At 33.3% G+C, this 25,504-nt stretch overlaps 1 pseudogene; it reads right to left on the reverse strand.

Annotated features, from left to right (window-relative positions):
• Positions 1-3,057: 3,057 nt before the first annotated feature.
• LOC149577956 (cytosolic sulfotransferase 17 pseudogene) lies at positions 3,058-4,124 on the reverse strand (annotated as a pseudogene).
• Between the last annotated feature and the right edge of the window lie 21,380 nt (positions 4,125-25,504).

Consider the following 25,504-nt stretch of genomic DNA (forward strand, 5'->3'; position numbering starts at 1 on the left):
CTCTAAAAACAATAGCAACATCCTCTACAATAGATAATGAATCCTTGAGAAACAGTGAATATTCTCTAAGGAGAAGGAGCTAATCTTATTCAAGAATCATTGGTTTGAAGAGAACTCATTACCCCTTTGAGAATATTGATCTAAATTTGTTAAAACAACCACTAGTCTGATCACTTTCTTCTTCAAACTTTCTGCAAGTAAGATCATTAGAAACTTATAATACATTTTTATTATTCATATTTCCATGGGTCTTAGGCCTTTGGGTCCATGGAAAGGATACATTTTAAAAATTAGACTTCAAAACAAAGGAAAGAAACTTAGGAAATCAATCTAAAGTTCCAAATAATAAGGTTGTTTAAATCACAGTGACTATTTACACCAACATTTAATGGTTAGGATAGTCAACCAGAGTCTTCAAACCCTTCAATAGGTGAGAATGAAGGTTTGAATCGATTCCTTTTTGCATAATGAAAGAAAGAAACCAAAACAAGACTTTAGACAATCATAGATCACTGATTTTATATTAGGAAACTTGTCTTTTATTTGATTCTTTGTTCATCCATAGATCCCAGGCTTCATTGTTGTACAATAGATCCCCAAAGACATATAATAATCCTCACTCAACTTCCTCAACCTCTTTTGGTTAGTTAGAGGAGTTAAGGGACAAGAGATAAGAGGGCTAAAATTGTCTGAATATGTGGATCTATTTCAAATGTCTGGCACTGTTCTAACACAACTAACACCATTGATCAAATAAAGTAACTTTGCCCTTTCACATAAAGTACTCTTGTTAGAAAACCCTAATTCTTTGAATTCATGCAAATAAAAAATTTACAATTAGAAAACCCTAATTCTCTGAATTCATACGAATAGAAACACATATGTGATGCCTTAGCAAGGAGTACTTCACACAACTAAAAACATTATTTATACCACTTTGGTTTCTTATCTGATGATTAACTGATAAATCTTTTGTTATTGGACACTTGTATAGAGGACAAAGAACCAATGGATATATGACGAAGTTTTCTAAGAGCAATGCCAAGGATGATCTAGTTGCAACTAGAAAAAAAATGTTAGTTCAAGATGATACCTTGGTTGAACTAGATAAGAAAATTGTAAAGTTGAAAGTAATAGAGGATGAGTCAAATGCCAAGATACACTATGCCCTTATGTGAAATGTTGGAATTCTCTAGGACCCTCGACATTGACTTGCTAGAATGCTCTAGAACCCTCAACACCAACTTGCGCTTAAATGAAATGTGATTTTTGCCCCTTTTTTGGTTTTATGCTGCCATGTTCGTCACAATTGAGACCAAAATAATTGGTCGTAATTGCAACCAACATGGGCATGTTATTAAAAAAAAACAAAAATTTTCTTTATAAATTGACCAACCAACCCATTTAAAAGACTTGGTCACAATTTAGGGTTAAATGCACTAGTGTTAGAAAACATATTTTCCTTCATTGGATATCATGGTGATGATCCATGTATTGTATGTATGGTGATATGCTATAAGATTGAAGGTTAGATTATCAGAGAAAATCATGTTTTCCTTGGTTGGATATCAGGTGATGATCCATATTGTATGTATGGTGATATGAAGCAAGATTGAAGGTTAGATGATCAGAAAAAAGAAGAGATTGGTTTGGTCCATGGTATTGAGCTTAAAAGGAACTCTACATTGGCAACTAAGTTGCAGACCAGTTCTCTCACATATAATGGATTTTTTTATCCTAGAATATTTATCTTCATACTTGTTGAAGGAATTTGGATAATGGGCCTAGTTATTTCCTTATTAATATTTAATAGGTTTAGAACCTCCTAACAAGGGTTGAAGGTATTCTAACAAGGATCTATGCTTTAACAAGTACTATTGTACTGATTGCATTGTAATTGGCTCCTAGCAAAGTCACATCCTTTCATAAGGAACCTCTATAATACTACACTATCTTGTGCATGTCATCCGCATTAGGGTTTTCCCTCTAAGCATGGGTTTCCCTAGTCAACAATCATTGTGTCATTGTGCATGGTTTATCTCTTGTTATGCTTCATTTTTTTGGTTATTGAAGTTAGATGTAATAAATTGGATTTAAGTTTAATTGTTCACAATTTATTCACCCCCTCCCTGCATTGTGTGTGGACTCTACTTCTTAACATTAAGAAGAAACATGCATATCATAAAGAATGTTATGATGTGAAATACTTATGAAAATGAAATAGAAATTGATATCCCCAAACCTATAATTGTTCATATTAGGTTAATAAATCTACATTAAAAAAAATTATGACTAAATGCACTAATAATAGGAAAATCATGGTGATATTCCCTTAAAAAAACATGGTTACAAACCACTAATTCCATATAGGAAAAAAATAAAATATAGTTAGTTAATGATACCTAGCATATATACCATAAAAACATGTCATACACCTAATTACTAAACTAATAATCATAAACTAAAAAAGACATTGCCATCAAATTTAATGACAATCATATAGACACTTCATATTGCAGCTCATGGTATATATACATATATATACTATATATACATATATACATATATATATACACACACAGACATATATATATGTCTATATGTATATATACATATTACACACATATCTTTCAAACATTTGTATTATATGAACATCATCATGATAGCAATACTGATTCTTGTAAGTACAGCCAAAAGACTAATATTACAAATTTTCAACAACTGCACTATTATAAAATGTTCTTTATTAGAAATCACAAGTTATTTATTAAAAGACAATTAAAGAAGATGAGAGTTCCAACTCAAAATTTTACGCAAGCTATATTTTTAAGATTAAAATGTAGATCTCCATTATAAGAATTCAAATTAAACTCAAAACACCTCAAACTACCTAAGATATCTGACAAGTAACATATTACTAATTGCATACATTTATCTGACAATTTTAAAAGAAGGGTAAGCCGTCATAAATTTGCACTCTGTTTAAAATATGGGTACACAGTTTGATAAGATGGATTATGTTTGTAAAGTTCATACTTGAAGAATATAACAGTGATATGAGATCAATACAAATTCTTATAAGAACAAATATGAAATCAATACAAGTTCTTAGAAATACAATTAAGAAACTAATATTAGTTCAGTTTGAACAATCACACTTAAATCATCATATTAAGGCTAAGAGCCATTCAAAATTCATACTTGAAAAACATGCCGGCTTCTTGAAACTTATTCTCCATAGCCAGCTGCATACGGCTGTTCATTTCCGGGGTGAAATGATTCTTCCAGTCACCCACTTCACCTTTGCGAAAGAAGGATCGATTGTCAAAGCTGCTATTATTCAATTTTCCATTTCTGTTAACATCTAGACTGGAAAGCAATCGAAAGCTACATTGGCTGTCAATGCAACGAATTTCTTCCTCTGTCAAAGACGATTGCCCAAGGAAATCTACAATCTTTCTGATATGGGTCAAGGAATCTGCCTTCATTTCTTCGTATGTCAGGAACAAGACGTTACTCTGATTCCTACTGGCATTCCAAAACCCCAAGACATGATCAACAAAAGGACCCCACAGAGAGACACCATTGCAGAAGGAATCAAAGAAAACCTCCTTAGAAACTGGAGCCATGGTTTCACCATTGAAGAGAGCTTGCAGTGCTGGCAAGAACTTCCAGTGGGAAACAAAAGTGTCCTTGGGATTTCTCGCAATATAAATGATTCGGCAGCCCAAAGAGATGATTTGAGGTGGGAGAGCAGAGTAAGGAAGATGGGTGCCGAGCAATCTTGGAGATGCCATTTCTACAATTGCAGTGGAGGAATCGGGGGATGCTCTTGAATTGTAGATGCTCTCTAACTGAGGAATCAACTCGTGGGCATTCTTTCCCTTCAAAGAGTTGCCCTTGCTTTCGCTCATAATGCTGGCAACGATAGCTTTCAACCAGGTGGTTCCCGTCTTCGTTCCAGAGCACACAAACACATCGTCCTCCCGTGCTTTGAAATCTCTGTGCATTTTCATTATTCCTTCCAAAACTGAGCGCTCATAAAAGAAGCCATCATGTTCAACAAGTTCAGTTCCATAAGGACTTGAATCTCTTGTTCCACCGAATGCTTCAGACATATTCAAACAAGGGGTGAGGAATGTATGAAGGGGCTTATTTTTAAAGTGTTGGTGAGATATAAATTGTTATTATTATCATTGCTGACAAACAAAAATGTCTCATCTGCTATGGAATCTTACTTCCCTAAGATGCCAATTTGTGGACCATCTGTTGAGAAGTAAAGACAAAAGACCGTCTCATCTACTCTGGCATCTTGCTTGCCTATGATGCCAATTTTCCCATCCACGACACAGATTAGGTTATCGAGTATTTTTTATTCCTTATGAGCCGCCTTAACCGGCACATTGTAAACATTGACTGCTTAAGTTATTGGATGGTGTGGGGTACGCTTGGATATGTACAGATTTGGAAGGAAAAAGATTTTTCATTCTATCGTTTATGATCTCTTAAAGAATTGCATCTACTTCAATAGGCCAACAATGTAAATGAATAGTCCTATTAATAGCATATTGTATTGAACACACTTGAATGTGAAAGGGAGGGGTGAACAACATAAATTAAAACTTAACCATTTATCGCTTTTAAGTCATTAATATTAATTACATGTCTATAAGTAAGGGGTAAATACACAAAATTCATCAAACAAAGAATCCCAATATTTTTATGTGGAAAACTCAAGGAGGGAAAACTCATGGTGAGAGTCAACTCAAAAAATATGAAATGTATTACTCGAAGCTCACAACCAAACATGTAAAAAACACTCATTGTCTTACGTGGGCAAGAAAAATAGCCTTACAGATTGAAGATCACTTCTCCAAAGCAAGATACAATGAGATCGCAATGAAATACATAATGTGAAGTACTCTAGAGGAAGTATTTCACAAATGTTGATTACAAACTCCCTTTTGTAGCCCAAATATTTCATTACACTAGTACACTTCATAATCAATATATTGTATCATTCATTTATTTCACACATTACACAAGTTCACAGCATCCATAAATGATTTAGTCTTCCATATATGTAGGTTAGCTCAAATGGGAACTTAATGAATGAAATGTGCAACACTACCTAGGTCAGCCTCCACTATATTTAACAATATCAAAATAAGTCATGAATCAAGAAATAATTAATCTAAACTCCAAATCTATCATGCAAAGTCCTCTAACGATAATGAAATAAGTTAGGAGAAGCCGCAACTAAAGTAGCATACCTAGTTGGCTTAGATACCAACTCCATTGTAAAAAATCTTCAATTATTTTTCTTTTTATCATAGGAGATGAATCAAAACACCATGCAGACCACCATGCAATATATGTAGGACATTAGTGATTATTTTTCCACCTTTACTTTTAGTAACTAATCATCATATGTTGGCGTAGAGAAATTAATTCGTATTATTTTGTAATCATAGTGCAGGTTAAAACTCATGTCATTGGCCCAATACAATAACTTCAATTTATCCCCCCAAAACTATATTGTGAAATTAATCAAAAATGATAAAATGTAAAGCATTCCAATGAGCCAACTAGAAAACCTTAAGCTGGTAGGTTGTGACCAAGAGTTCAGTCTCTTATAAATTTCTTTGTAGAAGATATTATGAATTAAAAACATGACAATAGGTTAAAAAACAATAAAATTTGGAATCCTAAATTGCACAACAATAGGAATGTAGTGAAATATATAGTTCCTTGCCTTTTCTTTGCACTCTAGCCTTAAGGTCTATTGTTAAAGAAAGTGTGTGTTACTCATCTATGAGGCTTTATTCTATTAATTATGGAATATGTTAAGGTCAAATTTATATTAAAAGAATTCCCCTCCTAAAAAGGGAGCCCATTTTGCATAGAAAATCCATTGTTATAATTTTGAATTATTAATAGACCTCAATATTGCTCCTTAGAATGAGGATGCATCTGTCCATTTGGGCAACATAAAATACCCTAAGTAGGATAAGTTGACCCAGATTTGGACTCATAGCTTCAAGATGGATGGTTAAGAATCTGATTATGTGCCTCCTAATGGGTATGTGTGAGATTCTCACAAATCTAGTTCTAATAGTAAGGGCAATAGAAAGGTCATGGAGGAGACTTCATAATTTTTAGATAAAGGAAAGAATAAAAACCCTCTTTTGTCCCACTCATTCAAATGTAACAAGAACTTCTATGCTCTTTCCAGTGCCAAGAAATCAAAAAGAAAGTTTTGTTAGAGAATATTAGCAAAAAAGATAACCATGGCCTTGGTTTTTATCCCCCTATATGAAGCCACTATATATGAACTTCCATATTGATATTTTGGTTGAGAATGCTAAAGAAACCCCTAATATAAGAGGTTCTTCTATTATATAAATAGTAGATATGAGAAAATGAGTTAAAGATAATACTAATGGGCAATCTAGCATTTAGACATGGATAGTCTTGGAAGTTTATGCCTTGAAGAAGAGGGGGAAGTCCCTCATTGATAAATCAAAGAAAACACATCGAAATGTGACCAATACTCTTTCTACAAAGAATTCTTTTAGAATGCTAATTTATATAAATATGTAAAGTTCATCAAGGATTCTCATAAAGAGATATCTAATTATTTTCAAGATTCATTTGATTAGGTGCATGAGAGATTATGTGTTGTAGAGGAACTTAGTTGAACAACAATACAGATAACACATTTAGGCTTAAGTGGTTGAAGAAACAAGCTCTAGTTACTTAGGGTCTCTCCAAAGGTAATTCAAATTCTACTTTAAAGAGTGTGATAAGTAAAGAAAAGAAAGGTGTGGCTATGCACTATGACATGGGAATAGGTCATGTTTCTAGTCCTCCTAGGACTCATAAAAGGGATACAAGTAAGGGCTTCTAAGATAGCATAGTTCATAACATATTTAAATAAATGCATTTACAAAAGAAAAGGAAAACTATCCATATTTTGGATGGATAAATCACTTCTATTTTCATAAATCACATATTTGGAAGGAAGATGTCCCTAATAAGCTCAAGATTTAACTCAAGTACTAAATAGGGATAATGATCCTTCTCTAGCATATGAGACTGATGAAATGAGAATGGTTAAATATAGTTATTTAAATGATCAATTAGGAAGGTTACTAAAACAACAAGTAAAAATCTAATAGACTATAACAGATAGAAAATGAACACACTTTAGGGTGAATGCACCAAGTTGTGGTGCCAAAAAGATGACACACAACTCAAATTTCTAAATTTTTAAAAGCGTGCACACACTTTGGCTTGGGCTTCACAAGTCTAGGGCTTTCTAAGAACTCTATAAATAGGCTACAAATCCATGGCCCATTCTATTTTCCCTTATTTCTATGTTGGTTTCTTCTTTCCCCTCAACAATGTGCACGTGGTTTGTGGAATTTGAAGAATTTGCTCATTCTCCTTCTCAAAATGGCTCCTTGCTGTCGAAGATCAAGATGGGATCATCAAGTATGTTTCCTACTCTTCTTTTTGCATTGTTTTGTATGTTTTTGCATTGTTTTGTATGTTTTTGCATTGTTTTGTATGTTTTTGTAGTTTTGCTTCAAATTTATTTATTTATTTTAAATGCAATTGGTTTCTTATCAGGAAATGTGAATAATCAACAACCAAATCCCTAGCTTGATCGCAAAATCAAAATGAAAACCCTCCACAAGATCAAAATAAAATTTTGCAATCTCCACTAATTGAAAGACCTCCTCCTGGAACCCAAGACAATATAATGAATGAAATAGAAAGAGAGAAAAATGAATTAGAAGAAATTATTGGTAGTTTGAACGCTTGCAAGAAAACTAATCCTATGAGAGCACAATTGGCATCCTCCTTTGAGTCCATTATGAACCATGTAGCTTCTATTAGTGGTTAGTTGGATATTTGGCATGTTAAGAGAGAAGAACAAAGAAGATATTATACAAATAAATTATCCTTTAAAGATGTAAGAATTTAGGACATAGAAAAAGGTAGCATGTATGCATTGTTTAAAAAGTGTGGAGAACAAAACACTGTAAAACATACAACTAAAAGGTTCCCCATCCATTGGTGCATACATGATGATATTACAAAATAACTTTTGGGGTAGATGGTGGATGGTATTTGATGCCCGTCCCTGCAATAATCATGAGGTTCCAATGTATTTCTTAAAGAAATTGTATTATGAATTTTTCCTTGGGGAGATCCCCAATTATATTGATATGTTAGATTTTTTAGGGTAGAGGTGAGGGGTCATCATTAGTCATTCAGTTGTGAAGGAACATGTAGAGACCAATACTCTAGGGACTATTAATTCTTTCACACAGAACCTCATTCATTATGCCAGTCCATTAGTTGATGAGGAGTCTTCTTTGCATCATGGTCACATGTGTGCATCATGTGGATCCTTATGTATGTTTAGCAGTCATGTTGGAGACACTATGGATGATGGGCTAGTCACTGATGAGTTCCTGAGTGACACATTTGGCATTGACACACATGTAAATTACAATTATAATTAACCAATTTGATCATATTTTGTATGTATAGTGAATGACTAATTAATTATCATGTCTTGACATTGTTCAAAATTCATGGTAAGAGTGTTGATGGTCCTAGTATAGATTCCCCGATCCCATTTTACATCCCATCAGCAAGTCGAGAGGCATGTATCAATTTAATCATTTAAATTAATACATATATTTATTAAGTAATCATATAAAGGATTGAGAAAAAAATTATCCATGTGCATTAGTTCTCTAATGGACCATCGACATTCACAAGGGACTTTGAGCCTAGGCATGATACGAGCTTCGTAGAGGTACATTTGTTTCATGTTAAATTAATTCATTTGATTATATTTGTTTCATGTTTCATGTTACATGTAAATTTTATTATATGATTTGCATTTGTTGATGTCTGAGAGTCCTCATCTTCACCAGTCCATTGATCGTGGAGTTGTTATCGCGATGACTAATTCAGAGCCATTGACCAAGGTATGAAAAAAATTTCATAGTTTTAGTTGTTATTTATAATAGTTAGTATTCAAATTTCAAATGGTATTTATAAGTATGATCGAGTGATTATATTGATTGAATTGTTGTAGGGCCTTGTTACTTCAGATTGTCCACTAGCCTTTGGGGTGGATGTACAAAGTGACTATTTGATGGTGATAAGAATATAATTAATTTTGTGTGTACATAGATTTGATTTCAATGTATAATAATTATTTATTCATATCTACTTTGTTTGTATCAGCTCCAGTTAGAGAGGAGCCTAAACAAGAGGATGAGCGAGCATGTGGCGAAGACTATATCATTCCCATCATCTCCCTCCACGTAACAACTGAAGACATCTAGGGATTTGTTTCCTTCCCCTCATGGGAGGGAGAAGATATAGGGATAGACACACATGTATAGGCATTAGTGGACATATATATTGGATTTTATGTTAGTGGACATATTCAACATACATTTTCAATTTATATATGACATTTTATATTTGATGTATGACATATATTTGATGTATGACATTATTAGAATTATAACATTATTGGTTGTCATAATATATGACATGTTTTTTCATGTATGACATTATTGGTTATCATAATATATATTTTATTTTTCTTATTTATGTTCTAAGTACATTTCATGTATTTCATTGTAATGTGATTTGCATCCTAAATGATGCAAAGTGCTCACACCAAAAGCTAGTGGATTCCCAACAAGAACACTTTTAAGGAAAACTACCTTTCCCACCTCCCTAAGTGTCTTCAAAGACTTGTTCCAACTTGGTTACAATATTGAACAAACTTCTATCCAACCTCACAAAACTACTTGATCACTTTCCCTATTCAAGACTTGGGAAGCAATAAGGGAAAAATGAGCAAATTTGAGAAATAGATCCTAATAAAATTCTTGCTTCAAACTAACACCTTAGACACTTCAAGGAACACCTAATGATGAGGTTTCCACAACTAGTTTACTCTCCTAACATGTATTTTGCAAAATTACTCTTGATAGGCCTAACTACCCTTATAGCCCTTTTTGTGATTTTCGGATAGTAACTTTATTTTTCTCCACTAAACTTGGCAAATAAAATAGGTATTTGGATATTGATACAAGAAGAAGGTGGTGATACTAGATTATTATTACCAAACTATCATCACTAGGCTTCTTTCAATCCTACCAAATATATTACCATCAGTCCCTCAAGACTCTTCCAAGGCTAGAGACCAGGTGGTTGGCCTATTCCTTATGTCACCCTCACCTATTCCAAATGTCTCTACCTAATGCTTCACAAACTCAACCAACTACCTCTCACAATACCCAACACCTCCACTACCTTACACCCTCTGAATCTATTTATATTTGCAGCAAATCCTATAGGAAATTTTGTTTTTTATGACTTCTTTTAATGCATCACTTTGTTGTTTCATTAATAACCAAGGAAGGGCACTCATATTTATGCGGTCTCCATTGCTATTTGATTCAATAAAAAAATTTAGTGCATGAATATCACTACAAATTTTGGCAAAATTTTTCTCTGTCACGCCTTTCATCTAATATTTTCCATAGTGTCTCTCTTACATTATTTTCAATATGCATAGCATCAAACAAATGCATGATTGGGAGATCCTTGTAGTACAATAAGCTATTAAATTCAGTAGGATAATTTTTTTCTCTAGTAAGTTGGTCATTGATGCCTTGATGGCCTTCACAAGCATCAATTACATCATTACTAAACAAAAGACAATATCAAAATATAAATTTTAAACTTTGGACCACAAACTAGACATTACCTTGGCGATTTAGTCGATCGTATTCTAACTTCCATGGATGAGGTGTCATTCTTTGTGGCCTTGATGTTGTCTCTTCTTTCCCATTAAAAAGATATTTTTTAGTAATTCAATACTTATGATTATTGTGAAGAAAGTGCCTAAACTCATCGAACACCTACTTTCCTAAACCTCTTGAATGACAAGATTTCATCTTCTAACTATAAACTAGACATGCAAATTTTCCCTTTGTCTAAAGACTTAAAATATCATGTATACTTATCATGCACAAATTAAACACAAAACAATAATGTATAAGCACTATAAAAAATTAAAAATATGTGACCTTAACAATATAACATACCACAAAAATGATTTAGCCCAGGGGCATCATGTATTGTCCATACAAGCATTGTATGGAATTGAAATTGTCTTTGTCCTATTGGTCTAGAGATGTCATACATAGTGACCTCATTCCATAACTTCAACAACTCATCAATAATGGGCTCAATATACACATTCATATCTTTAACATTGTATGTACCTAGTAATTGAATTAACAGAAACATTACATAATTACTATGTCCATTTTGATGCACTATTTATAAATTAATTTAGATAATTATCAAATTAAAAAAATACCTGGTACAATCATTGACAAAATTATGTGCTCCCTCTTTATGGAAATTCAAGGAGGAATGTTATTGTTAATAACAAAAATAGGCTACACTGAGTAAAGAAATATCATATCTCCAAACGGATTGATATCGTTCACTGCCAATGAAAACTTGAAATTACAAAGTTCTTCTTTAAAGTGTGGCCATTTTTTTCTATGTCTTTAAATGCAAAACCATCTGCATGCATTCACATAATGTCATCTTGACTTCTATTGTGTGCATGGTAATCCATAAATTGTGCCAAGCTAGTGCACCTGAATAATCGTTCAAGACATGGAATAATGTGAATGTACGAAAGAACCTTGTTAGGCATCTTTTTTATTATTTGATCTGACTAATATCTACTAATATGACAATCAAGACATTCTATTACAAATTTATATTGTTTATGATATAGGATGTGATCATTGGAACATTCATGTATTGTTTGATACTTCATTTCAATTTAATTCATAATGATAGATAATTCTCAGTATGAATGAGGCAGAATGTTTGATGGTGGTAACAAAAACTTACTTATCTATTGGAATTGTTTTAGAATAACTTGTGGGGTGAAACAATTATCTAAGGTCCAGATGTAAAAATTAAAATTTTCTCAACTTAGTGAACTCATAAAACATTCATATTCATGCATGCATCCAAATGAATATGTGAATACTTAAAAACTTGTAGGTTACTATCTAATCAATTTGCAAAAATATAAAGAATGAAACACAACACATTCATCAGCACACTTGACACAATTATTTAACATGGAACCCCAATTTGGGAAAAACCACCAGTGACATGCTACTCTTTTTTCACTCTTCTAAAGTGGTGCCCTATGAAAGGTCAACCCTATTAAAGGTTATAATACACATTGTTAAATGTGACCTAGTTAAGGGATTTCAATCACCTTGTTAAAAGTGAGCCTTGTTAGAGGACTTTAGGCCATTCACTTGGAATGCCACCCTGTTAAAATATTTACTAATGACTTTTAAGTCAACCTTAATTCAAAAGATTTACCTTAGATTGACATAATTGTTAGAGAGTAACAGTAGAGCTTTGATCCGATCTAACTTACAACTTCTCTTGTAGATTACAGATCTATGTTCAATCCTCCATTCTACTTGGCCTTTACACTTTGTAGTTCTAATAGCTTGTTCATCTTTCAAGCATAAATCTCCTTAAGCCTTCTTGCTTAGCATGCCATGCAGATTCTTCTCTTGGGTCACTTGATGAAGCAAAACCCTTAATTCCTTCTTCTCTCTAGGTTCTTCACATATGAAAACCTTGCTTCGTGACCAGACATTCCTATAAATAGGAAATTAAGATACATTGTAATTTTTCATCATCCATTTTAGGGTTTGGACAGATTAGGTAGGATACAATGTATCTACCCCATATCTTGTATCTCTTCTAGAAACTTCTTCCTAGAATCCATTTGAATTCACCTAAAAAATGGTTTACATCAAATTATGTGCGACCAGCTCATCAAACTTATCTTCTTCCTAGTTTACAAGTTTCAAGAAAACAAACTTGTCAGCTTATATTTGGAAAATCTACGATCTTTTTCATAATGCAACAGCTCGGCATTATCAATCTTCTAATGCTCGATACATACTGCATTGCTCGGCATCAACTATGAAATTACATGGCATCAACTAAAGTTTATTGATGCTTGGCATTAACTAAACTTTACTCAGCATCAACGGTCTCACTTGGCATCCAATAGAATTTTCTTTTACTCAGATCCAATTGACTTTCTGTTCAGTTTATACTAACTTTGCTTGGCACGTACTATCCACTCAGTCAAGCTTGGCAGAAAAACTTTGTTTCACTTGTTCTTGTAAACTTTCTTAGTGTAGAAAATATTTGTAACCTTAAGTAGATCATGAATACATCATGTAATCATTGTCTTAACTGATCCCTATACTTCATTACATAATCATAACTCAACCTTTCCTCTAGGTAGTTTTGTTACATATTTGTTAGTGAACAAATTGTCCTTCAAGAAAATGCATGCAAGTCTGACCCTAAATGCTCAAGTGAAAGGACAAATCAACACCAACAATCGGATAGATTATCATGGGATTGATAACCTTCCTCTAAATTTTATTGGGTAGAACTCCCTGTGTGAGATATTTAATGAATTAATCGTGAATGCTTTTAACCAGAAAGCACAAAAAGATATCAAGCATCTATCCATAAATACAACTTAGATGTGTAAACCTAAATAATCACAAGAAAAGAAATGTTAAATGATACAAAGCCCATCCACCCTGACAAGTTACAAAGGAAGAAGTTAAGAAACACATTATCCATCTTCTTGAAAAAGTACAAAAACAAAGCTATGGAGATGTAACAGAATTTTTCAGAGAAAACTAAAGTGACACAAAGATCACGATTAGCGAAAAGTAGATTGCTCAAACTCTAAGTTTTGACATACAATTAACTTTCAAGTCTCCCTCCTCTAAAAGCATAAAGATGCATTTTCTATTACAATCACCATTAATGAAATCTAAATTTTTTCTCTACATTTCAAACAAAACACAACTCTTTTGTTTTATAACACACACACTTTAGAAAGAAAGAAAGGAAACCTTGGCTCTACTCCCCATAACCTTCACAAGAAAATGGACTAGTTTTTAAAATAATCTGGAGAAATTTCCCTCTATGCTGGAGCACCAAGTCTGTAGTACTAGAGAGAAAAGATCAAACCCCTGTTATGTTTTCTCTTCTTTTCTTTATAGAATTCTGAAATCTTCTTTAAATCCCTATAACCTTCCTTTCCCGATGACATCTGTTAGTTCAAATAATTGATTCTTGGAGGCCTTTTATCTACCTTCCCCCTCATGATTTTAAACAATATCGTATATCCTATCATTAGAGAATGTTAAAGGTTAAAGACAATTTATAATGTTTAATAAAACATTATAGTATTATCTACTCTTTCCCAAGTTTTCATTCTCAAACATGTGCCACTTATTTAATCCCAAATATTAAGGAGATTAATGTGCCAAATAGCATACATGGTACCTAAAGGGCATAATTACAAAATTTCTATCTAGAGAGATTGCTGATTTGTGTTTAAGCTCGCACTCTTTGGCTTCCCATTTCCATTGGCAGTATGATTTTCTAATTAGTTCAATTTTTGTAATGACAGACCATCACTTGAATGATTGTCATCCTGTCTCCATGTTATAAATTGTGATAGGATCGAATGTATGCAATAATTCCAAGCTGTCAACATCCACAATAGGTATCTTACTTGCAATTATAAATTGTGTGGAATCAATGCTAAATGTAGTGCTTGCCCCTAGTTCACATTTTTCTATCATTTTTAAATTCTTTTAGGCCAGTTTTATGTTGATTATATTAGTGACATTATTTTGAGATTATCAGATATTGTTTCAGATTCAGTTGATATATGATGAGATTACTTGGTACTTTATAGTTCATGTATGTATGATGATTATTACAGTGTTTATAGTTATTGATGATGATTAGTTAGATGATTTATTATCATATGTGTTTTCTTATAGATACTTACCCCATACTTGCATGTGTATGGTGTGCGTGTTTGTTTTATTTATGTATGGCATTTCTGATGTGGTTAAGGAAGGGAGTCATAGTCACCTACTAGATGGGATCTACACAATGCACCACTTCCTACCATTGTTTGTTTAGCTTAGTATATATTGTGTATGTACATGCATGGATTTTATGTAGGTTGCAAGTATCGGGTATCGACTTCCCTGAATTGCCAAGATGAGCGTACCCTATCACATTATCTCAATGGTAAGAGAGGGGAGATAAATTCTCAAGTCCAAATCCCAACCCTTTAAGCCATTTGTTCTAATTGAAAATTAGGACAAGTATCTAAGTTGAGTACCCTCTGAATGCGTCAGATGACGTAATTCGTGATATTAACCCTTGGTTTGATTTTGTATGAATTTTTCTGTGATGGTTTTCCTATTTTACTTTATGATTCTTTGGTGTATTTTCTATTAATTAAGTCTAATTAAAAGATTTAATTAATGATTTAATTTAATGGAAAACTAATATGATATTTTAATGTTTATTTTATTTAATTAATTGAGAAATTAATTAAATAAAAAAATTAATTTGAAGATAAAAGTTATAAATTTAAATTTGGAATGTGATAATATTTATTTAATTTAATAATAATATATTTAGGGTTCACTTTTAAATAAATGCTAAATAATATTATTATTTAATAAAATTTTATCAATTAAGTTTCAAAAATAAATTTAAAAGTGGAAAAGAAATTAATTTATTAAAAATTTCATGACCACATGAGAAGTGCATGAGATTTAGAATTAATAAATTAAATTAAAAGGAGTAAAGTGATTATTAAATAAATTAATGTGCATTATTTTAATATTTATTCACATAGGAGTATGCGAACTCTTGTAAGTTGTCATGTTGACAACACAGGAGTTTGCACTCTAATTATGCATGTGTTGTCTACACTTAGGAGTTAACACATTATTTGAGCACATGGTGTCTACAACATTCTAGACACCTCATCATGTTTATCTTCTTATCGTGGAAGATATGTGCTTAGTTGTCATGTTTATCTTCTAGTTCTTTCTAGACACATTCTAGATGCATCTTAGAGGCCTTTATATATAGGCTATCTTAGTGTGTATAGACATCCTCATATGCTTTTACAAGCTCATATGCTTCGACATGCTTATATGCTTTTGCATGCTTCTATATGCTTCTACATGCTTCTAGTCACTTGGGGATTTGGTTTTTGGAGGAATTGTGAATGTTGGAGAAGGAAGGAATTTTCGGATAGGAGTAGGATCTAAGAGGAAGAGCTTCTCTATGATTTTCTGAGGCATAGAAAATTAGCATCAATGTCTAGGTAGGCACTTGTAATTATTTTGCATACTCTATTATGCTCTCTCTCTTCCTATCTTCATCGTGTCTACTAAATGACTGTTTGGATAATCCTTGTGATGAATGTTTTATTATGTGGAATAATGGTATGCATGTTGGTTCTATATGTATGTGAAGAAATCAATGGAAAACTCCAGTAGAAAACCCTCGCTCCATAGATGGAAGAAATTAGAATTTAAAATGGGAAGGGTTTGAGATTTAAAAGAAAAAGAAAATTTATTTGAATGTTAACCAAATTTTCCTATCAAATATTTTGGGAAAGGTTCGCAATTTAAAAAGGAAATTCTAAAGTAAGAAATTTAAATAATTTCTAGTAATTCGTCTATCCAACTATATTGCAAATTATATATATATTGATATTGTGTTGTCAAATTATGAAATGTATTTGAAAGAAACATTTATTACAAAAATGTGAAAATAAAATTAAAAAATTATTAAAAATATATATAAACGGGAGGGGGGGTTTAACCCCACTGCATCACTTCTCTCTTAGTATCGGTGCTGACCGCTATACGCAGTCGTACCCACGACTACGGTCACAAGGCCGACTGCGACTGCAACAACGCACAGCCTTTCTTTTATTGGTGGCAACGGCTTTAAAGCCTGCGCTCATACGTATGTAAATTATGTGAAGTGTTTGTTTATATATATATATACTATTTAAGGTCTATGAATATTAATTGTTAAATTATTAATATTTATTATTTTTGTTAATGATTTTATTTATTATTTAATAGATAATTAAATAGTAATATAGTTTTGGAATTTAGTAATTAGCTTAATTAAATTTAGTTTAATTAAGACTAATTAATGGGAATGTTATCAATTGAAGCTTTTTAAATTATTCAATTATTGTTATCGATAATATTGGGTTCATTAGAATTGCAAGTTGATTATTGGATATCAATGAATAATTTAACTTAATGAAGATCGAATAAAATGGGGAGTGTTTAATGGAAATCAACTCATTTTATAATGATAATGATTTGTAATAAAATTAGAATTATTTCATTGAGAGATCATAATTATAATAATTCAAACATTTACCCTTAGTTAATTTTAGAAAGGTTGATTTTCAAGATATTATGGAGATTAAACTTTAATTGAATCAGCAAGCGTTATTTAATGATTTTTATGTCAATGCATGTAAATATAGTTTATTTTTAATTAATAAAATTACTGATAATTTTATTAATTATTAATAACTGATGATTACTGAGAAGTTAATATGAATTTTATTATTAATTAATTTAATTAATTAAATTTAATTGATAATTAAGTTATGCAATAGAGTTTTAATTGATATGATTATTGGTAATACCAATTTTTAAAAAATTGTAAACTAATTATTTGAAAGTTGATAAGTATTATTCTAATGTTTTGAATAATGTGGATGATTTTATCTAAAAGCCAATGGGAACTAGTTCAATGATTTAAATAAGTAAATAATTATCTTTCGATTATTTTAGAAAATTGTTTTAAAATAAAGGAGGGATAATTCTATGTTTTATTCGAAAAGATAAATGGGTTGACTTGGAGATTAAATGAAGAATCTTAGACACTTGAAGTATACTTGAAACGAAAATTAAAACCTCATATTTGGCTTAACTATGTGGTTGCAAAAGCAAACTAAAATATGTGTTTGTATCTTGTTTCTCTATGCTATATGTGTTTTGGGGTTTGTCCTAGCTTTGACCAGTCTTAGGTTGTTACCAGAGGCTCGGAGGTTATGAGATGTGATGGTATGCTCTATGAGATGTTTGTATTTACTGATTGTTATTTCTTTCTAGTCTTCTTGTGTGAAGTTGAGGTGTATGTATATGAGATACTTGACTTAACCATTTTTTAGTCATCGATTAGTTATACTTGGGTTACTTTTCAATCGCCTTGATGGGACTAAAGTGTTTGTTTTGATCTTGATGATGTCATGTTGTGACATGTTTTGACTTGACCATTTTGGAGTCTTCGATCAGTATTACTTTGAGATACTTTTCGGTTGCTTGCTGAGAACCGATGGATATTATGATTATCATTGGATGCTTTTCAGTTGCTTGTGGAGAACTTATGCGATTATTTTGATTATATTTATGATGCTATCTAATCGATTGTATAGGACTGAGGTGATTTTGTGATTTGTGATTTCATGAGCCTATGGTAGGTTATCTACTTGTAGTGTCGGAAAGTGGCTTGCAATGGGGGCCGGGGCCCTAAGTGGCTGCCAGGGTAACTCATTGTAAGTTATTTAATAAGTGAAAACATTTACACTAAATGGGGATCAAAATGAACCTAATAAGATAATTGTATGTTCTTGCCCATGCCTCGAGTGCTAGTACAGACTAGGATGGGAGTAGAGAGAACGCATGGTTATGACCTTGCATTTTGTAGTATGCCTCGTTAGTATGAGAGGATACTAGTGGCCGCATAGGGATCACTAGGGGGCTAGGGTCTATTGAGAGACTACCAAGGTAACTCTAGCGTGATTCGCATGATGACACTTTCTCACTTACATAGTAGGTTCCTACATGTCTTTGTTGTGCCTCTGGGATTAGATGTCGATCTGTGTGGTCGAACCTTTGAGTTAGCATACTTTTAGGATTCCTGGACTTAGAGAGTACTTGTGTTATGTGATTTGTTATCTTGTGTTATGTGAGTTGATATCCTATTTGGGACTTGAGACTATCTCCTTAACGCGGTGGGAGTGGTCCATTTAGGTTCCACATGGTCGGGTGGTAGTGCTTTTTCACTCTTACCACCGTGGCTGGAGCATTCTTTGTTGGTATTTATCTTCATCCCGTTCTTGGATCTTATGATGGATGTTATTTACTAGTACGTTTCTTTATATTGATGATTAGCATGTGATAGATGATGTTATCTATTTTGTAGGATCATCTTATGTTTTATTCTTGCATCTTAGATTTCTTTATGCATATGTAGTAGCATGTTTTAGGAGTGACATTCCTACTATGGTAATACCGATGATCTCTTCGATAACTTGGGATGTTATGCGCAAAGGGATGGCTAGGGCCCACGATGGTCTAATGATGCTATTGATGGTTGGGAGGAATCGTGCACTTAGTTAGTTTTGTTTTATGATGGATGGTTATCTTTTACGATTGTTGTTATACCTTTATTGATGGATGGATGTATCATGTATGTTAATGGTTTCATTTACTTGATTGCACTTGTACCATAGATTCAATGGGGATGATGTACCTTTATTTTTACATATGTATATTCTTTTAAGATTTTCATACCCTATGACATGTACAGTGGATGATTGAGCATTCCACATTTAATTGCCAAGAGGCATTCAAAACAAATGCATATTATGGACATTGGACTTTTTAATTATTCTTTCATGTGGATGTGGTAGTTGTTAAACATAGTTTTAATTTAGTTAAATGTGACTCAACGTCTCAAGTGGGATCCTTAAGGAATGTAACTTATTATGTATTCTTATGTAGGCTTTTAGTTGTATGTACGTTATATCTTCCGCTACTATGTGTTAGATGTGTTTGGTTTATCTTTCTTGTTTAAAAAAAAAATTGTTTGAAAAACTTAGTGAAACTTTTGGATAATTCTTTTGGATCCCTTGGCGGGGCGTTACACTAAACACCATAGTCTGGGCAACTGACAAACACTGTGGCAGGCGTTTCTTCTTTAATTTCCAACTACCTCTACTACCTTTAGATTCTTCCAATACATCAAATTTCAATTTATACAGACTAGGTCTATTACGATCAGAAAAAAGCAATCAAATGTTCTGATTCAGACTTTGCACTACAAACAATATGATGAAAATGTTTGTATTTTAATCTGGCTTCTAAATTTGGGAACTAATAGATAGAATTGCTCAAAAACTATCATCAGATTTGCATACGAGTTCAGCATGACTAAAGCCGCATTCCTTAAGATAAACTTGGGCTATAAATAATGTACACAAATTGGGGGTGATTTCATGGTGTCAATAACGAGCATATTACACTTTCCATCGGTCAAAACACATTCCTCACTCTTTCCGTAGCTGCACTTCAACACCACACCATCGGGCTTTCAAACATTTGATGGAGAGCTTCAATTTCACATCACTGAGTGTGGGTGTTACGACTTAGTATCCATACTTCACATTTCAAAGATGACCATTGATTTTGAGCCATAACTTCTCGTTGAATATCGAATTCCTTTCTCCATTAGATATTTTAGTTGAGACTGCTCCCTACTGTGCATTGTAGCTTTTGTTTTGAGTGTCGTGGCTTTGTGCCTAAACTCTCGAGTCCATTTCTTTCGAATTCTACGCCCATACAAAACATGCTCGGGTTATTTAATTAAATATTTCATATCTACCCTTGTTTTTACTGTAATGTCTATTGTCATATTGGTAGAGCTTGTTGAGTATTGATTTGAAACCATCAACTGTTGCATGGAAAAATGAATAGGATTAAACAAGATTTCATTTTTCCAATTCTATTTCAATGGGTTTCCACCTAGGCACACAACAATGATATCACCTTTTATTAAAAGTACTTTCAGCTTTTTCAATGTGTCCAGTTTGTTAGAATGATCACTCAGAAATGATGATCATAATTTCACTCATAATAGAGCCGCAGGTGAGCATACTAGGCATTAATATCGACCTCGACCTCAACCTCTGTGGGTTTGAAATTTGGATTTGTGTGAGCAATTATTTGAAATGCCTTTGTGAGATCTTCAAGAAATAATTGGCCAAGACCATGACCAAGTTGTCGCTTCTCTTCTATAGACATCATCATTTTGGAGACACTTTTTGTTTAAGTTCCTCTAGACGTGCATTTAATTCATCTAGCTCAAAGCTTGTTTCAGCAGCAACTTTCTTAGCAGCGGCCTCCATCATTTTCTCATGATAATTTGTTATTACAGAACAAGATTTCCCCTCATGCCAGATCGTTGAACACCAAGATAGTACAAATATTTGACAAGAGGTTTCCATCCTTCCTCAATATTACAGGCAAACAGACAAGGTCGTATTGCTCTTAATCTTCCCAGATTTGTATTGCTAAGGCCGAATTCTTTCAAATAATTTGCCTGATTTGTGTGGCTCTTGAAGTTATGGCATGCCCCTTAAATCCACATGCCTTTCATCTTCATCTATCAGTTTTGAAATATGGGACTACGTGTGGCTTCAATTTGAATCTTCTTTCTCCAAAAGTCTCCATCATAGATGATATCAACAACATCTCCAACAGTCCTCAAGTGACCACCTTAACCACATGGAAACAACCAAGAGCCACCGATTGCTTGATAATTGCAAATGTTGTAGATATTATTGTCTGACTTCCAATAACAACTGAGACAATTGCAAATTGCAAAAATTGGCCATATACAGCAATTGGAATGAACCTATGGAAGGCTTCTGAGACATCATATGGGTGTTTTTTCAAGTGTGCTACTTTCCCAGTGTATGCTAATAGCAGGCATGGAAAGACTACCACAGTAAATGTGATCTGCACAGACAATGAAGAAAAATGGCCGAAGTCTGCGAACATAACTCCAATTCCTATTATGCTAAGCATAATCCCTCCAACTGAAACCCACTTATGTTTCTTTTGCGTCTTTAAAAAAAACTCTAGAATGTAAGAAGTAGAAAAGGCCTTAAGAACTTTTGGATTATGTTTGCATATATTGTAAATTCCAATGGTACCAATGGAAAGAAACCAAATCAAAATCACAAGAGCAAAGAGCCATCCAACTCTGTCAACACCACACTTCTGCATGCTGAATAAACCCACTAGGATGACCAAGGTAACTACAACTACGATATCACTACTTACCCTTGGATGGTCAACTTTGATGCCACCTACACATGATAGAACTGCAATTCTGCATTGGCTATATGCAATCAATTCTTTATCTTTTCAATGCTGATTTGGGATTGTGTGCACTTTGGCATGTCAACATAGTAGAGAATAAAGAAAAAATGTCCCACCTTCACCCTTGTCATTGGCTCTCATAACAAAGAAGACATATCTGATTAGAGGTATCATTGTCAATGTATATATGATAAGTGACAGTGATCCTAACACATCTTTAATGTCATCATCTGACCCAAAAGGAACTTCAACCTTTGAGTTTCGAAGCTTAGCTTGATAGTTGTGGAAAATGGTTGGCTTAATTACCCTTGAAACATGAACTCAAACCTATGACTTTAAACTACATACCCTTCAACTGGAAGCCACTTTCTTTTTTTGTTGAACTTTGGGCATTTGAATCATGAACCTTTTGTGCTTGAACTCCAAATCTTCGAAACCCTTGGACCGAATTTTCTAGGTCTCCAAACTTAATTCAAAATATTCTCAAACTTTGAACCTGTTTCAAACAAATTGAACCATTCCAAACCATTGAAAAGAAATTTAAAGGTTCACTATGATGGTATTTTATTCTTTGGTTGAGGAGCATCTCCAAACTATGACCTCTGAACCCCTACACTGAATCATTAAAATTGACAATTTGAGCCAGGACGTGAATCTGCAAGTTGAACCACTAAGCCACCTTGAACTTCTGAACCACTTCAAACCACTTTGAACAAAGTTTGAAGTACTTCAAAGAGGTTCAAAACCTGAAATTGAAAGTTTAAAAACTAGGTCCATATGGGGTACTAATAGGGGCTCTAACTCTGGGACTAATTTTGATACAAAATTAGAGAACTCTAGTAATCTCTGGCCAAAGATGAGTGCCTTATCCATGGACAATAGATTCAGCAAGTAAAGAAGACCGGGAGCTTCTTGCAGAGAGGGCGGAGGGGAGCAGGGGAAAGAAAACAAAACCAACAACAAACACCTAAAGTACCAGCAAACACAAGGCTTGCACATTATTCCAACTACCACTATGCACAACAAAAACTTATTTACAATATTAACAAAGGTAGGAAGAGAACCTACCATAAAGACCAGAAGAAAGAAGAGGTTAAGTGAATTCATTTAGTGGTTGACAAAAATAAGAGCCTTTCTGAATTAGCAAAGTGTACCTCAATGGAACAGCTCCAAACCATTGCTTGATGACAACTCTTTTAGTGCCAAACTTCAAGTTGACTGCATACATACATATGTTGATCCAACACTCTTTTTTGAACAGCCATAACTTATCATAGTACTCATCTTCACTTAAGAATTGATCCTTCACATTGACAAGATTAGACTCCACTTCAAGCTGAAAAACATGAAATGTAGAAAACTCACCCAAAGGCGACACGCAATACCCAAAATCTTGTCATGAAGATTCAATTCTTGCACATGGCCATAATGATGCCTCCTTCAACATAAGATCAACCCTCAGATATATGTCTTCTTCATTTCTTTCAAGGAACCAGCTTTCATCAAACATGCCATAAATTCCATCCCTTTCTCTTTCTAAGATGTCATCACATGTTTCAGTATTTCTCCCACAATCCACATCAACAAAACTATGCATAGAAATATTATCAATAAATTTTTCATTCTAAATCTGATTTAAACAAATACCTGAGACATTATTAAAGAAATATCCCGGTTTGAGTGATGACAAGAATGTGTTTATGATTTCTTCTTCTTCATTAAGAATTGCATTCTCCAGTACATCAACTAAGTCACCATTAGATTGAAAGTGAGCTTCATATTTCCTTGTTTCAAACAGAAATTTAGCAAAGGTGTCTTTATCTAGAGGTATTTTTGTCTCCTCTCTATGAAGAATTGAATTACCATCAAAAGAGCTAGTTTGAGAGAGATCTCCTAGCTGGAGATATAATAAGAATTCAGCAATGATTTCTTCTTGTTGATCAAGTGATGTCCCTCTCCATGCTTCAACTGGATAATTTTCAAACTGAGTACTAATTTTGGCATCTTCATAATGAGAAAGAAGCTTTTCTTTATGTACTTTCACCTTGCCATAGTTACATATTTCATCATCAAACTAACCAAATTTTTGAATGGGCTGATCACTAGTTTTAAGGTATGAAGAATCATCTTCATTCATCATAAAATTAGGAATTTCATTTTCAGGCAACATGTTATTCTGAATTCTTTCATCAAGAAGACCTTTCAAAGAAAGGTAATCAATATCAAAGGTGAAAGATTGAAAATCCAGAGGCAAGTTGTCTACTTTCTCACAAATAGGGACCTCGAAAATGAGATGACTATCAATATTCCCAAAATTGAAACTTTCAAGACATGGGGAAAAAGATTTGAATCCACCTTCATTAAAATTAGCATTATTTATAAGGTTGGTTGCTGCAATATCTTCAAAATGAAAAGATTCAAGAATTGGATCTTTTTCAACATTCGCATTCAAAGAACCAATGCTTTCACAATTTCTCATGACATTTAAAGATTCATTTATAGGCAAAGCATCACTAAACAACATTCCAACAGAATCTTCAAGCAAAAAATGATCACCATGTTTCTCTACTGAAAAAATTTCTACATGGAATGAAGAAAAATCTTGAGATAAGATTTCATCATTATTTGTTACCCTTTCTCCATTGTTGGCACATATATTTTCATCTATTGAAATTGGATCAGCATGAGGCTGGAGTAACTTTGGTTGTACTTCTTGGTCATTCATGACAAGGAGATTGAGATACATGGGTGAGACTAAGATAACAGGAGGTTCGTCATCGTCTACCTCTAGATGCTTTTTCAATCGAGCCACTTTCTCTTCAAGGTTTTGCAAATCTTTCAACTTGTGAAATCTTCCGCAGAGGCCTTTCCACAGCAGCCAAGATCTTGCATCATCTTCAAAGCTTATGTTTTTCTAGATACCCTTGGAAATGCTTTCTCTAAATTTGTCCACAAAGTCATGTAACACTTTATCTTCAATTTGACAAAGCTCTAGGAGAGAAGGGTCTGGCCTTGGTTTTCTCATGACATCCATATCCAGCATGGTCTTCATATAGAGTCGCCAATCTCCTACACACAAAGATAATTATAAAACTAAGGAAGAAAATGTTAGGCACTTAAATCTTTGCTTCGTTCCCTAGCGAAGTCACCAAAAATTTGTTAGTGAACAGATTGTCCTTCGAGAAAATGCGTGCAAATCTGACCCTAAATGCCCAAGTGAAAGGACAAATCAACACCAACAATTGGATAGATTATCACAGGATTGATAACCTTCCTCT

Source organism: Cupressus sempervirens, chromosome 1 (genome assembly GCF_028749045.1).
Source record: "Cupressus sempervirens isolate cs-2001-9-10 chromosome 1, ASM2874904v1, whole genome shotgun sequence".
NCBI lineage: Eukaryota > Viridiplantae > Streptophyta > Pinopsida > Cupressales > Cupressaceae > Cupressus > Cupressus sempervirens.